The sequence below is a fragment of the Equus quagga genome, chromosome 21, assembly GCF_021613505.1.
Source record: "Equus quagga isolate Etosha38 chromosome 21, UCLA_HA_Equagga_1.0, whole genome shotgun sequence".
NCBI classification, from domain to species: Eukaryota; Metazoa; Chordata; class Mammalia; order Perissodactyla; family Equidae; genus Equus; species Equus quagga.
In genome coordinates this window covers 27,685,641-27,699,340 of record NC_060287.1, presented here as the reverse complement: position 1 = coordinate 27,699,340, position 13,700 = coordinate 27,685,641, and the positions used below count along the sequence as shown (strand labels likewise).

At 40.7% G+C, this 13,700-nt stretch overlaps 1 protein-coding gene across 5 annotated transcripts in view; it reads left to right on the top strand.

The window, feature by feature from the left end:
- LOC124231562 (rho guanine nucleotide exchange factor TIAM1) overlaps window positions 1-13,700 on the top strand; it is a 352,980-nt gene that overhangs the window by 245,792 nt on the left and 93,488 nt on the right. The window lies entirely within an intron of this gene.

Genomic DNA, 13,700 nt, shown 5'->3' with positions numbered 1-13,700 from the left:
TTAAAGAAATATAAAGTGGTAATTTTGTTTGTGAACAGACAAAAAGCATCTGGTTTTTTCTTTCTTTAAATCTCTAATGTAAAACATACATAAAGAAGAGTACACAAAACACGAATGTATTGCTCCATGAACTATCACAAAATGAACGTGTAACTACCACCCATGTCAAGAAATAGAAGTGTCTAGCACCTTACAAACCACCCCTGTCCACATACACATATGCAGCCTACTAATTGAATGGAGTCAATATGTATTTTATCATCCAAGGCTAGGACACTTTTGTTTATCTGGGAATGTCTTCATTTCTCCTTCTTCTTTTTTACTTTTGCTGAGAAAGATTAGCCCTGAGCTAACATCTTTGCCAATCCTCCCCTACTTTATATGTGGGTTGCCACCGCAGTATGGCCAATGAGTGGTGTAGGTCCAGGCCCTGGATCTAAACCTGCAAACCTTGGCCGCCAAAGTGGAACACACCAATCTTAACTGCTATGCCATGGGGCCAGCTCCTTCCTTCATTTTTGAAGGATAGTTTTGCTGGATAAAGAATTATTGATCAACAGTCTTATTTCAATGCTTTGCAAATATCATTACACTGCCATCTGGTCTCCATGGATCCTGATGAAAAATCAGCTACTAATCTTATGAAGATCCCTTGTACAGGTGAGTTGGTTCTCTTTTGCTGCTTTGGGGATTTTGTCTTTGTCCTTAAACAGTTTGAATCTGATGTGTCTAAGTATTGTTTCTTTTTTTCAGTTCATTCTACCTGGAATTCATTGAGATTCTTGGATATATAGATGTGTATGTGTTTAAGTGGCATTTGGAAAGTTTTCAGATATTATTTCTTCAAGTAGTCTTCCTGTCTATTTCTCTCTCTCTTCTCTTTCTGGGACTCCCATTATGTTTATATTAATATGCTTGATGGTGTCCCACAGGTCTCTGAGACTGTTTATCTTTCCTACTTCTTTTTTGTTCTGTTCCTTAGACTGGATAATCTCAGTTGACCTACTTCAAGTTCATTGATTCTTTTTTCACCAGTTCAAATCTGCTGTTGAGTCCCTCTGGTAAATTTTTCACTGTGGTTATGTTGCATTTCAACTCCAGAATTTGTATTTGGTTCTTAAAAAAATTTTTTTTTGTTTAATTTCTCTATTGCTATTCACTACTTGGTGAGATATTGTTCTCATGCTTTACTTCTTTAGAGATGATTTCCTTTAGTTCTTTGAATATATTCAAAATAGTTGATTTTAATGTCTTTGCCTAATAATCCAACATTTGGACTTCCTTAGGGTCAGTTTCTATTGTTGGCTTCTTCTCTTGTGTATGTGCCATACTTTGTTGTTTCTTTGTGTGTTTCATACTTTTTTTGGTTGAAAACTACATTTTAAGTAATATAATGTGATGGCTCTTGAAATCAGATCCCCTACCCTCAACCCCAGGGTTTGTTGTTGTTAGTTGTTTTTGTTATTGTTGCTTATTTGTTTAATGACTTTCCTGAAATCTGTAAAATCTTTATTCTTTGTCATGTGTGGCCACTGAAGTCTCTGCTCAGTTAGTTTAGTGGTTAGCTAATGATTGGAGAGATTTCCTTAAGTGCCTGGAAGCAATTAATCTCCCACTCTTTCCTGAGGACCTCTGTGTGTCTGTCTTCAACAATGAGGCAGCTAGTTAATGACTCTGCCTTAACTTTCACCTCTGCTAGCAGAGCCTCAGGGTCAGCCAGGACAGTGACATAGGCCCTTCTCAGGATTTTCTGGACATGTGCACAGTCCTTTACATGATATGGCCTTCTAGATTCCCAGGACTATGGATATCTTATGAATATCTTATTCCCCAGCTTTTCCTAAAGTTTCCTGGTCAACCTCTTTTTTGTCCCACTAGTTCTATCTCAGGCAAACACAATATTAAACAGTTGTTACTGATTGTTTTTCATAAACTGTGCTGGAGTCAAAGCTATTTGCATGAGTGAGTTGTGAGTTAGATCAAATAACAATGAGCCCTGTGAGTGGGGGTTCCCTGTGAAGTGCCAAACAGGTTGAATAATGACAGTTCTCTCAGAATGGTATTTTGGGGAAGCTCTAAACCCATTCTGTCCCCTTCAGTGGTTGCTAGACTGCTAGTTTTCACATGATTGTGGAGATAGAGAGATGAGGATGAGAATAGAGCAAGCTAAATGCCCCCAAACTTGCTGTTCTTACTGAGATTCAGCCTATTTTTCCCTGATAAATGCACCTCAGATTGTTGCAAGATCTAATTAATTTTCAGAGTTCTGAAAAAGTTGATTTTGACAATTTTTACTGGTGTTCTTTTCACTTTTACTGAGGAGCAGCTTTTTGAGGTCCTTACTGTCCCCTTGCTGCTGATACACTCACCAGGATACTTTAGAACTGTACAATTTTGAAAGTCAGAGCATCACTGTTAACGATTATGCCAGGATAATAGGCATTAACTGCAACAGCCCCAGGCTAATGGGGACATCTGGCAGCCTTTCCATAGGTGTATTTGGGTGGATCCAAGTTTTGAGAGCTCATGAGTAATGTTGCTATGAGTAGTCTGTACGTATGTTCAGGATATATTTGTCCACATTTCTATTGGTATGTACCCAGGATTGGCATTGCTGCATCAGGGAATATATGCACATATTCAGGGTTACTAGACGTTGCCAAACAGTTCCCATATGATTGAGGTACTTATGCTCTCATCTGTACCTTAAGAGAATTCCAGTTATTCCTCATCTTTGCGTACACTTGATATTGTCAGGTCTTTTTAAAAAAATCTTTTTAAAGCTATTAGTGTAAAGTTGAGCACATTTTCATGAGTTTAATATCACCATTTCATTATCATCTTTGTGAAGTGCTTATTCAGTCTCCTGACTGATTTTTTTCATCGGGTTGTCATTCTTCTCTTAATGATTCAAGGCAGTTCTTTACATATTTTGTATATCATCTCTCTGTGGATTATATGTATTGCAAATATCTTTTTCCATTCTGTGGCTTGCTTTTTCCTTTCTTAAAGGTGTCCTTTGTTATACTGAAACTTTTTAATTTTAATGTAGTCTCATTTCTGAAGTCTTTCTTAATGAGTAGTGCTTTGTATATCCTATTTTAAAAATCTACATGCTCTAAGTTATGAAAATATCATTCTATATAACTTATAAACCATTGTTTTTCTGCATCTGGCATAGCTTTTTATTAATTAATTGGATATCTGGCAGATGAGGAAATGCCTAACTACTCTAACAATAACAATAATAATAATAACAACATTATTGTGGTAGCAGCAGCTATCTTTTACCGAGCCCTCAGTGTATGCCACCCTCTTGAAAGTGTTTTACAGTGTGAGTCACATTTAATTGTTACAGCAGCAATTGGTGACTTGGATTGTGTATCACATTTCAACCGACTGCTGTAGACTGTGTCCCCTGTTGGGTGAAGCTGAGGCTTACGAAAGCTAGTTATTGGCTGCAAAATCACACCGTCCAGAGTGTTGGGGCTAGATTCAACCCAAACCTCTCGTTCTACAAAGCTTCTCATTGCCTAAGTGTACTGTTTATCTCATTTCTATTTCTATTTACCCTAAAAAGAACATGAGTGAGAGTCAGTGACCACAGTAAAAGGTAACTAACCTTTTCTTGTCCTTAGAATTAAACCACTTATTGGAAAGATTCCATAATCAGAACTTGATTTTGGCCATTCTTGCCTCACCACACAGGTTAAATGATAATCTGGTTGATTTTGGTACACTCTCCTTTTTACTGAAACATCTCTGATGTGAATTCCTTTTGAAAGGACCTTCCTGGCCGTAAAATTGCTAATAGAATTTGAATACCCAGTAGGTCACATTGAATAAAATTTTTTTGTGGCAACATAGGACCTTATTCATGAAAACCTCTGTGTCCTCTTGTCATGGTGAAATTTTTATGCTACTTACGTGGGATAGAGCACAGAATGAACCTTTTCAGAGGAAATTACTGCTGTTTGGGATCCATGAGGGCATTTTCTACCTTCTACTTATTGTAATCCACATAACTCTAGAGGGGCTGAATTTGAAAGAAACCTGTGTGTGTAGGGGGTGAGGGAGATCAACCACGATTATGGAAATAATTTGTAGGTTATTCCAGCCCCAGGGCTCAATTCAGTACACGCAGTTTCCAGAGACTGTTTGCTGCTGATTTGACGCTGTTATTCAGATTCGCCCATGGAAAGGGGAGTCGTGTTACCAGCAAAAATAGAAAAGGGGTTTTGTGTGCAGGATGGGGGTGGGAATGGGCACGAGTGTTAGAGCAGCTTGTATAGAAGAAGTGCTATGCTGTCTGCAAAGGGAGGCTGGAGCTCCTGTACTGAAACTATTTTAATTAGAGTTCTTCCCTTCAACTGGAAGCCAGAATCAACACCCACCACCTACAAGTACAATTTCCTCTTAGGCCTTCCTTCACGCATTCCTGGAGGATGTCACATACAATTCCAAAAAGCTCAGTGACGTTTATGGCAACATATCCTAACTCCTAAGTTTTTAATTCTTATATTTAATGCCTTGGGAACATAGTTGGCAGGCAGAATAAGAGTGATGCCTGATTGGGTAGGAAATCATATGCAATTATATATCTAAAGAAGTATAGAAAATATTATCTCTAAAGGGGCATTGCTTTTCCATAGAAAGTTTTTTTAAATCATTTAGAAAGTCACTTGTAGGGGGGTATAGTGTGCATATTGAAAAGAGACTAGCGAGAAAAATAATAATATTTGAACCATTACGTTGAATTGGGGATCAGATGTGGTAATGCAAGTTGGGTGTCTGATAGATAGCAGATGCTCAATAAATGTTGTAGTTATCATTTTAGTTCTAAAGAGAAAGAGACTGGTTCCCTGTGCTCCTCCTAAGTAAGTACCCTTACAGAAGCTGAATGTGGCATCCTTGCGAAAAATCTAAGGCTTCGAGTTTCATCAGGGTCTGGAGAGTTATCTTGAAGTGCCACGTCTTGACGAAGGTTGTTGGCACATGCCTGGACAAGAGCAGCCAGATGAGGGGAAAATCTGGACATCGTCTTTCTCAAGGAGGCGTCAAGTGGACTTGGGACAAAAGGCTTCAGAGGAGACTTAGCATCTTGAATTTGACTGGATTAAAAGTCCGACCTCCCTCTCAAGGTCAGCACCATCTCTGCAAGGCCCCTGGCAGCTGGTCAGCCTGCCCATTGCATGACCACTTCCATCGCCAGGAAGCTCCCAGCTCTTTGTTAGCTCCAAGTTCTAGAAAGTTCTTTGTCGTGTTGCGATAACACATTCTTTCTGGTAACTTTTGCCATTTACCTTTGTTTCCATATCCTCCCCTAGAGTCTAAAGCAAGTTTTCTTATTCTTTCTCATAACCTTTTGAATACATAAAAACAGCTCTCCCTTGCCTGCTGCCATGTCACATATTTAGGCTTCCCTGCCTAAGCTTTTCACTGTGTTTTTCCTATGATCCATTTCCTCTCCTTGATCTTCTTCCTTGTAATCATGTTCCGGAACCTGACACCCTGTCCCCTATACGGTCCGCCCTGTGCAGCCTGCCATTTGGTTCCTGCTGTTCTCATTTCCTCCACAATACTGGTGTCAATTCCTTATTTTATTAGAAACCACAACAAACTATTGACTCAAACTGAGCTTGTGGTGTATCAAACCCTCAGCATCAACTCTTACCCAACAAGGTTTTTCTCCATCTTATTTCGTGGGTTTTTCAAAACCCCAAATGCACAACTTAAATTTACTTCTTGGAAACTTTATCTTTGATGGAGTGTATAGATGTTGAAGTGCAAAATGAATACACAGGGCTGGTAATCACTTACAGTCCGTGACCTGCTATTAGCGTGTTCAGAGGTTTCCCCACATATGTTAAAAGTACACTGCAGAGATATAATTGTGGCTGAGCTAGATTTTAGTATATAATTTATATGCTATTATGTATCATCCAAGTAATAGGTTACTAACTATATTCATCTTCCTTTTTACATTAGTTTCAATTTGTATTAAGTCAATGTGAGCACAGAGTTTTAAAGAATTCCATTAACCTGAAAAGACTTAAAGTGAAATCCTGTTCCCATCCTTTTTTACTCTCTTCCCCCAGCCTCTCTGAAACAACCATACTCGACTATTTTAGTTAGGATTTTTGTTTGTTTTTTCTTGCATTTACTCTCATTTCTCGTCAACATCCTGATACTATTTCTCAAGTGACTTTAGACATTAACTACTGACTTTCTGTTGTGATAGATGAATATTTAGCTGTATTATATGCAAATTCTCCTTTCCTCATCTTCCTCCTCTTCCGTGTAGTCATATGAAAATTTAGGCCCAAATCAGTCATCCCCGTTATGCTGTTATGATGTTACCCTGCTGTCGTAAACATATAAATAGTATTAGCTGCTGAACCAAATAGTGTACTATCATTTTATTTCCTTTCTTGAAGAACTTTTTGTTTTTTTCCTGTAGTTAATGACTGCCTCTTTTTTTTTTTTCTGCTCAATTTGCTTATTTTTCTGGTTGCTTAGCAGTATTTTCTAAATCTCCAATTTATTAAGCAGTCGATCAGTATTGTTTTTTCTCTGGAGCCTGCCCTTCCGCCTCTTGCTCTAATCTGGTTGCTTTCTAGGCCTCGTGCATTAACAGTCACCCTGGGATTTCCCTTCACTGCCCTAGTTAGATTCCTGGATTGCAAGTCTTCCTTTTTTCCTTAATAAACCACTTCATTTTCATTTAAAAACAAAAACAAAACCCTGTAGTAACTTTCTACAAAATGGTTCGTATTTGAAAGTATCTTCATTCTGCCTTTTACTTGAACAATATCTGAGTAATTTGGGATTTGGGTGTGGAAATCATTTCCCCTTTATTCACTTATTTTCTGGTACCATTCTCATTTCTGATTATCTTTTTATACGCTTTATTTTATTTTATTTTTTTTTTGCTTTTCCTCCCCAAATACCCCCAGCACATAGTTGTATATTTTAGTTGTGGATCCTTCTAGTTGTGGTATGTGGGAAGCCGCCTCAGCATGGCCTGACATTGGTGCCATGTCCCTGCCCAGGATTCGAACCAGCGAAACCCTGGGCCATTGAAGTGAGGGTGACAACCTAACCACTCGGCCACGGGCCGGCCCCCAATGTGCTTTATTTTCTGTTTTTAAGCTTTAGAATAATTTCCTTATCACTAGTGTTTTGATTCTTCATAGTGTTTTGTGTTCTATTGAAATTTTAATTTTAGTCAATTATTTTTTATTATTCCTAAAAGCTTTCCCTACCTCCCTCTTTCTCTCCCTTTTCCCCTCCTTCCTTCTTCCCTGTCTCCCTTGCTGCCTCCCTCTCTCCTTCCTTCTTTCCCCTCTCCCTTCCTCTCACCTCATCCCTCCACTTTCATTGTAACCTATGTATTTCTTTCTTTGTTTATAGCTTTAGATTCTCTTGTGTCTCTGAGGATACTATAGATTTTGGGGAAGTTTTCGTGGCTTCAGGCATTGTTTCTCTTTTCTCCTGATGCATTTTCTTCTGTGTGCTTTGGTCTCTGCCTTTCCTGCTGGAAGCTTTCATCAAATGTCTGTTGATCCTTGACTGTCTGATCATATTTAAGTGTGAGACACCAAAAAAGTCCTTGGATATCATCTGTGCACATTGTCGTCTACTGGGGGCTTTTAGGGCATGAACAGATAAGGCCTTTTTGTTAGGGGAATCTGGTTGACAATATTTGTTGGCCTTTTCTATGGGGCTACTCAGCTTTGCCAGAGATGAATACTGGCATTGCCATTTGTGAGGCTTCCATTTATTCTCTTGTTGGCAGCAAACAGTTCCTCCTCCTTTTTGTACCTGGCTTCCCGAGTCTGGAGCCTCTCTTCTTCTCCGAGGAATTCACCTTGGGTGGATGAGGGGTAGGGGGTGAGGGTGGGAGGGGTGCACAGTTGCATGACTTTCTTCAGTGGAGGAGGGGAGCCTCATATTACAGATACGGGCTAATATCTGTCCTTCTCTTTACAGATATTAAAAATGATAGTTTCATTAAGGCTTGTATAAATAAAATTCTAAAATACGTTAAACACAGAACCAGTGAGGAAAAAGACTCACATAGGAATTCACATAGGAACTTCATTTCCAACTAACCTCTTATGTAACTGTATTCCTTTTCCTTTTTGTTCTTTTAAAATGGAAAAAAGAAGTTCAGCCTAGGTTTACAATTATTCTTGTGCTTCTGTAAACTCAAATTATCCAAAATCTTAGTTTCCTAGATCTGGCATACATTCTCTAGTATTTCCCTTGTTTAAAATGAATTTTCCTTTTCCTGCCACTCACGTAAACCATTGATTATCTGAAATCACTGAGTATCCTCCATTCAGTTGGCTAATTGGCGCTGGACCTCTTTAAATACATAATGAAGCCCCGAGCTTCATCTTAACTCTGCACTCAAAGGGGCTCTTATGCAAAATGCATTTTTTGCTGATTATATTTGTCTCTTGGCAAGAACTTTGCTTATCCCCCTCACTGAACTGAACTTTATACAGTATTTATAGCATCCCCAGAAGGCAGAGGAAGAAACACACAATTCACCCTCCCTACCTGCCTGTCTGCCGTTGTTTGTTTAATGGAAGGTGATGAGTGTTGAAGAACTTGAGAGGGTCTCAGTGGTGGTCTCTCCTTCCAGCCTTTTGACCACTGGATTCTAATGAAGGGCCCCGGGGTAGACCTGATGTCCGTCATTAAGCTTGCCTGGTTTGAGAAGGTGATATAAGGTTAGTGGCTTTGGAGAGCTTTTTTTCTAGCATGTCAGAATTTAAATCCTGGAGAGGCCACACTGGAATACACTGTATTCAGTTAGTGGTCTGCTGTGATCAGCTCTGAAGTGCTAAGCCTGTAAATGGCCGTGAAATGTTTCAAGAGTTTTCTCTACTTAACTCGTTGTTGACAGAAGTCAGCGTAGACTCTGCCTACCCTCTCCTCCCACGCACAGCTTCGTGTATGCCGCTCAAAAAGGACGAACTCTATTGAAAAACTCATTGAGTCAATTGTACTCCTTAGGAATTGATTTGGCTTAATGCTAGAGAATGGCAGACTGCTGTTTTATTTAGACGGGACCGCAGGAGCGAAAATTCTCCCTAAAGGAACTGCCTTCAGCCCCTGACAGGCTTTAAAAGAGTTTGCAGACTTGAGATTTGTTTAATGGTTAAAAGGACTGATGGCTAAATTTTTCATAAAGCTGCGATCACGTTTTTGTATATAGCTTTCTCTAGATTATGGGGCTTGATATGCTTTTTTTTCCCCTTTTTGTTTTATCTTATTTTGAAAAATTTAAATTGTGGTAAAATATGCATAAAATACCATCTTAACTCTTTTTAAGTGTGCAGGTCAGCGGCATTAAGTGCATTCCCATTGCTGTGCAGCCGTCACCCCCATCCATCTCCAGAGCTCTTTTCATCTTGTAAACCTACACAGTGAACACTGATTCCTCGTTTTCCCTTTCCCCTAACCCCTGGGAACCACCATCTTCCTTTCTTTTAAATAAATTCCTGCTGCTTTGCCAACGTTAAATATACACCTTTCAAGGGATGTTTACCTTTATCGGCTGGTGTCAGCCTGCTTCATTTCCGCTTATGAACTGGGAGACAGACGTAAACTCTCTGATATCAGACGGGAGTGGGCTGCCCTTGGCTGAGTTTGGCAGAGATCCTGGCAGGTGGAGGGAAGGAGGGCTCTCCTTTCGTTAAGTCAAGAGAGCAAAAGGCCTTTGTTCTACAGAACCTATCAGATTGTGTCTCCTCTTGGAGGTTAAAAGTCTATCATACAGACTCTTGCTTAAAAAGCATTGCTTATTTTGAAATTGAATTCTTACTTTGCTAGTATATGAGTCAGGGTGGGTTTGGTTATGCTGCAGTAAGGAGCAATCCTCAGATCTCCACAGCTTAACATACGTTTTCATTCCTGCCATGTGTCTGATGGTCATTGCCTGTAAAGCTGTGCTTGTCCTGGACACTTAGAGACCCACGCTGATGGAAGCCCCATCTTGACAAATGCTTCCTGGACTGTAAGCACTGGGACAAGAACGGGGGCAATCAGGCTTTTGTTAGGAGTGACACCTGTCGCTTCTCCTCAAATTCATTGGCTAAAGCCAAAGGACATGGCCATGCGTAACTTCAAAGGGAGCAGGAAGGTTCCACCCTCCTATGTCCCTAGGGCAAGCTCAAAATATTGGGTATACAAGACTGATGACCCCATAGCAAGGCTTTTAGAGCAACTGGTGAGAGCTCGGGGGTCGGGAGCAGTGTGGCATACTTAAAAAAATTTAAGTGGGGATTGGGGTTTAAAATAAATTACTATGTTATCCTTAATTTTTCTGCACTTTAGTTTCTCCAATTGTAAAATGGTCACCTGGGCCCCTTCTAGATGAATATTTTTATTTTAAATTTTAAGTGTGTAATTTGTATTTAGCAGAGTTTGCATCAGGAGTTTAAAATCTTTCCATCTGTCCCTCAGGTATTATGTCAGGGTTGTAGGTATTTCCTTTCTTGACTCCGCAGAGGATTCTGATGGAGGCAGAGACGAGCGAGGAGTGTCTCCGGGGAGTGGCAATGGACCTCCCACTGAGCATTGCTGTTCCAGATGTTTTTACAGGAGACACAGCCTCTTCCTGTTAGGGGCACATGCCAACTCGGCATGGATTTCATCAGAAACACCCCCACAATGTCCTTTTAAAATGGGGGGAAACACCAGCTCCCTGAAGCCTGAAAGCTCCTTGTTTCCGTTGAACTGTCATACAAAGGGGAAAGTCTGTTTTGGCTCAAGGAACTAGCCATTTATCAGCTGTTACCAGGCCCTGTGGAGGACAAAGGAGTGATGCCGAATGGGTCATGCTGTTTGGAACTTCCCTTCCAGTCTCACAGGGGCAATTTTTAATGAAAAATAGAATCTGATGTAGAATATTTTTAGGATAGTTATCAAAAATTATATATAAATATTAGGGTAATACATCTTGGAAAGATTCTTTTAAACTTTCTATTAAAGTGTAATATACATACATAGAAAAGTACACATTTTGATGTTGTTTCACCAGCTGGGCACACCCATGCCACACACTCATAGAACCAGGACCCAGACCAGGAAGCAGAACATGGTCCGTGCCCCAGAGGCCCCCACTGTGGTTCCTTCGGATTTCACCCCCTCCCCCCATTCCCACTGACTTCTAACAGTGCACATTAGTTTTGCCTGTGTTTGTATTTCATGTAAATAGAATCTTGAAGTCTATACTCTTGCACATCTGGCTTCTTGTCCTCAATGTTATGAATGTGAGATTTATCCATATTGTGCTGTGTAGTCGGGATGGTATTTCGTTGTGCCATTATACCACACATGACTCATCCATTCTATTGTTGATCTGTGTTTGGATAGTTTCCAGTTTTGCCCATTAGAAATTGTGCCGCTATGAACATTTTGGTACATATATTTTGTTAAGCATATGAATGTGCTTCTGGTGGGTATATACCCAGGAGTGCATTTTGGGGGTCACAAGGCGTGCACATATTCAACTTCAGTAGGTAGCACCAAACAGCTTCCCAAGGCAGTTAGAACTAGTTTGCTCTCCAGCCCCCAGCCAGCAGCATGTAAGAATTTGAGTTGCTCCATATCTTTGCCAACACTTGGTATTTTCTTCTTGAAAGCTTTTCCGTTAGAAAAATATCCTTACTAGAGTGTTTTTCCATCTGAGCTAATTTCTTCCATAAAAATAAAAAAGTGAAAACAATAACCCACTTAGCAAAATATGCACTGATGGCTGAGGTGCACTGAGAGACTCAAAGATCAAACATTGTACGTTGTCTGAGGCAGGAGCGAGCATGGTGGTTTCATAATATGTGGGAGGATCTTAAACTCGGTGTTTTTTCTTGAGTATCTTTCAAGTGATACATAAAGGCAAGACACCAGATAATGGCTTTCTTTTCTTTTCTTTTTTTTTTTCTTGCCGAGGAAGATTTGCCCTGAGCTAACATGTGTGCCAATCTTCCTCTCCTTTGTGCATGGCTCACCACCACAGCATGGCTGGTGAGTGGTGTAGGTCCATGCCTGGGATCTGAACCTGTGAACCTGGGTTGCCGAAGTGGAACGTGCAGTACTTTAACCACTCGGCCACAGGGCTGGGGGCCAGGCCCTATAATGGCTTTCTAAGAGGAGATAAGTATTAAAAATTTGAAGCAAAGTTAAGAGTTAAAGATGAATCTCATACAGACGTGCCTTTTTTCCCTAAATTTCTCAGGTAAATTTCTGCAGGAATTTACCTTTGACTTCCAGTGTCTTTTTCTCCACTTCTCCCCACAGTCCTCACAAAATGATTCCATTTGCTGTATCAGGTGGGACTTCCGCTGTTTCTTGTGAGAATGTCCAGCTTATTGAAGTCTTCCTTAGACACAGGCACATACATAACCACTGCTGGATTGTTCAGCTTTGTGCGGTGTGCCGTGTGGGGGCTCTGTTGGCAGACATCATTTGTGACATTTGATGCAGTTTGCTTTGTGGACTACAAAGCTGATGAGAGTCAGAAATGATGGAGTGGTGCCTTGACTTAACTTTCAGTTGCCAGCATAGAATAATGTGTGGGTGGGGTCCTGTTAATAGAATTTTGTTTGTAAACCATTATTCAAATGAATTAGGAAACTAAGAAGATACACGAAAAATGTACATGAAAAGCGATATTGGCAGCTACTTCAGTATGGTGGTGGCTAAGTAGATCCTTTCTTCAGATGGGATAACTTGTGAGCATTTATTCAACTTCTCTGGGCTTAAGGGGATACACCTGGAAAAGTCTAGCACCTCCTCACTTACACATACTCATTGATTGAGTTCCTAAAGTATTCGTAATAGTATATCATCACACATGTGCTGTCTCCCCAAACTCTTCTCTGACTTCTGCCTTTCAGAGCACCCAGCAAGCCCACTTTGAGGTTACCTGCCCAGTTTGGAGTGTTGTCCACACTGTCTTAAAATCCCCTCTCAAATGGCCATTGTTGGTGGCTGGGGTGCTGCTGGGTGGCCACTGTTCCTAGATACTCTCACGTGTCCCCTGAGACAGTTTTGCTTCTGGCTGCCTTTAACTACTCCCCCAGCCCTAGTTGTGTCATTGCTGCTTAACTCTGGCATGTGACCTTTGGATCTGGGTCACAGTGGTTCACTGGGGGCAGGACTCTTGTGTCTTCCTTGGCCAGTAATGTCCCTCAGCCTCACTCTCACCTTGGAACTGACCAGTCTTTCTGGAAACTGACCTTTGCTTCATAGCAACCCTGTGAACTATGTTATCACGTAGACAAATATCTTGGCTCGGGCTACTAAAAGAAACTACCGTAGACCAGGTAGCTTATAAACAACAGAAATTTATTTCTTACCTTCTGGAGGCTGGAAGTCCAAGGTCAGGGTGGCAGCATGGTTAGGTTCTGGTCAGGCGCACTCCTTGATTCAAAGATGACCATCTTCTTGCTGTGTCCTCACGTGGTGGAAGGGAGCTAGCTGGCTTTCTGACTTCTTTTTAGAAGAGCCTAATTCGCTGCATGAAGGTTCCACTCTCATGATCTAATTCCCCCCCCCCCCCAAAGTCCTCCTCCTAATACCATCGCATTGGGGGTTAGGATGTCAACATTTGAACTGGGGGGAGGGGGTACAAGGATTCAGTCCATTGCAACAATTTCAGTAAGTACATTTGGTGAGCAAATATG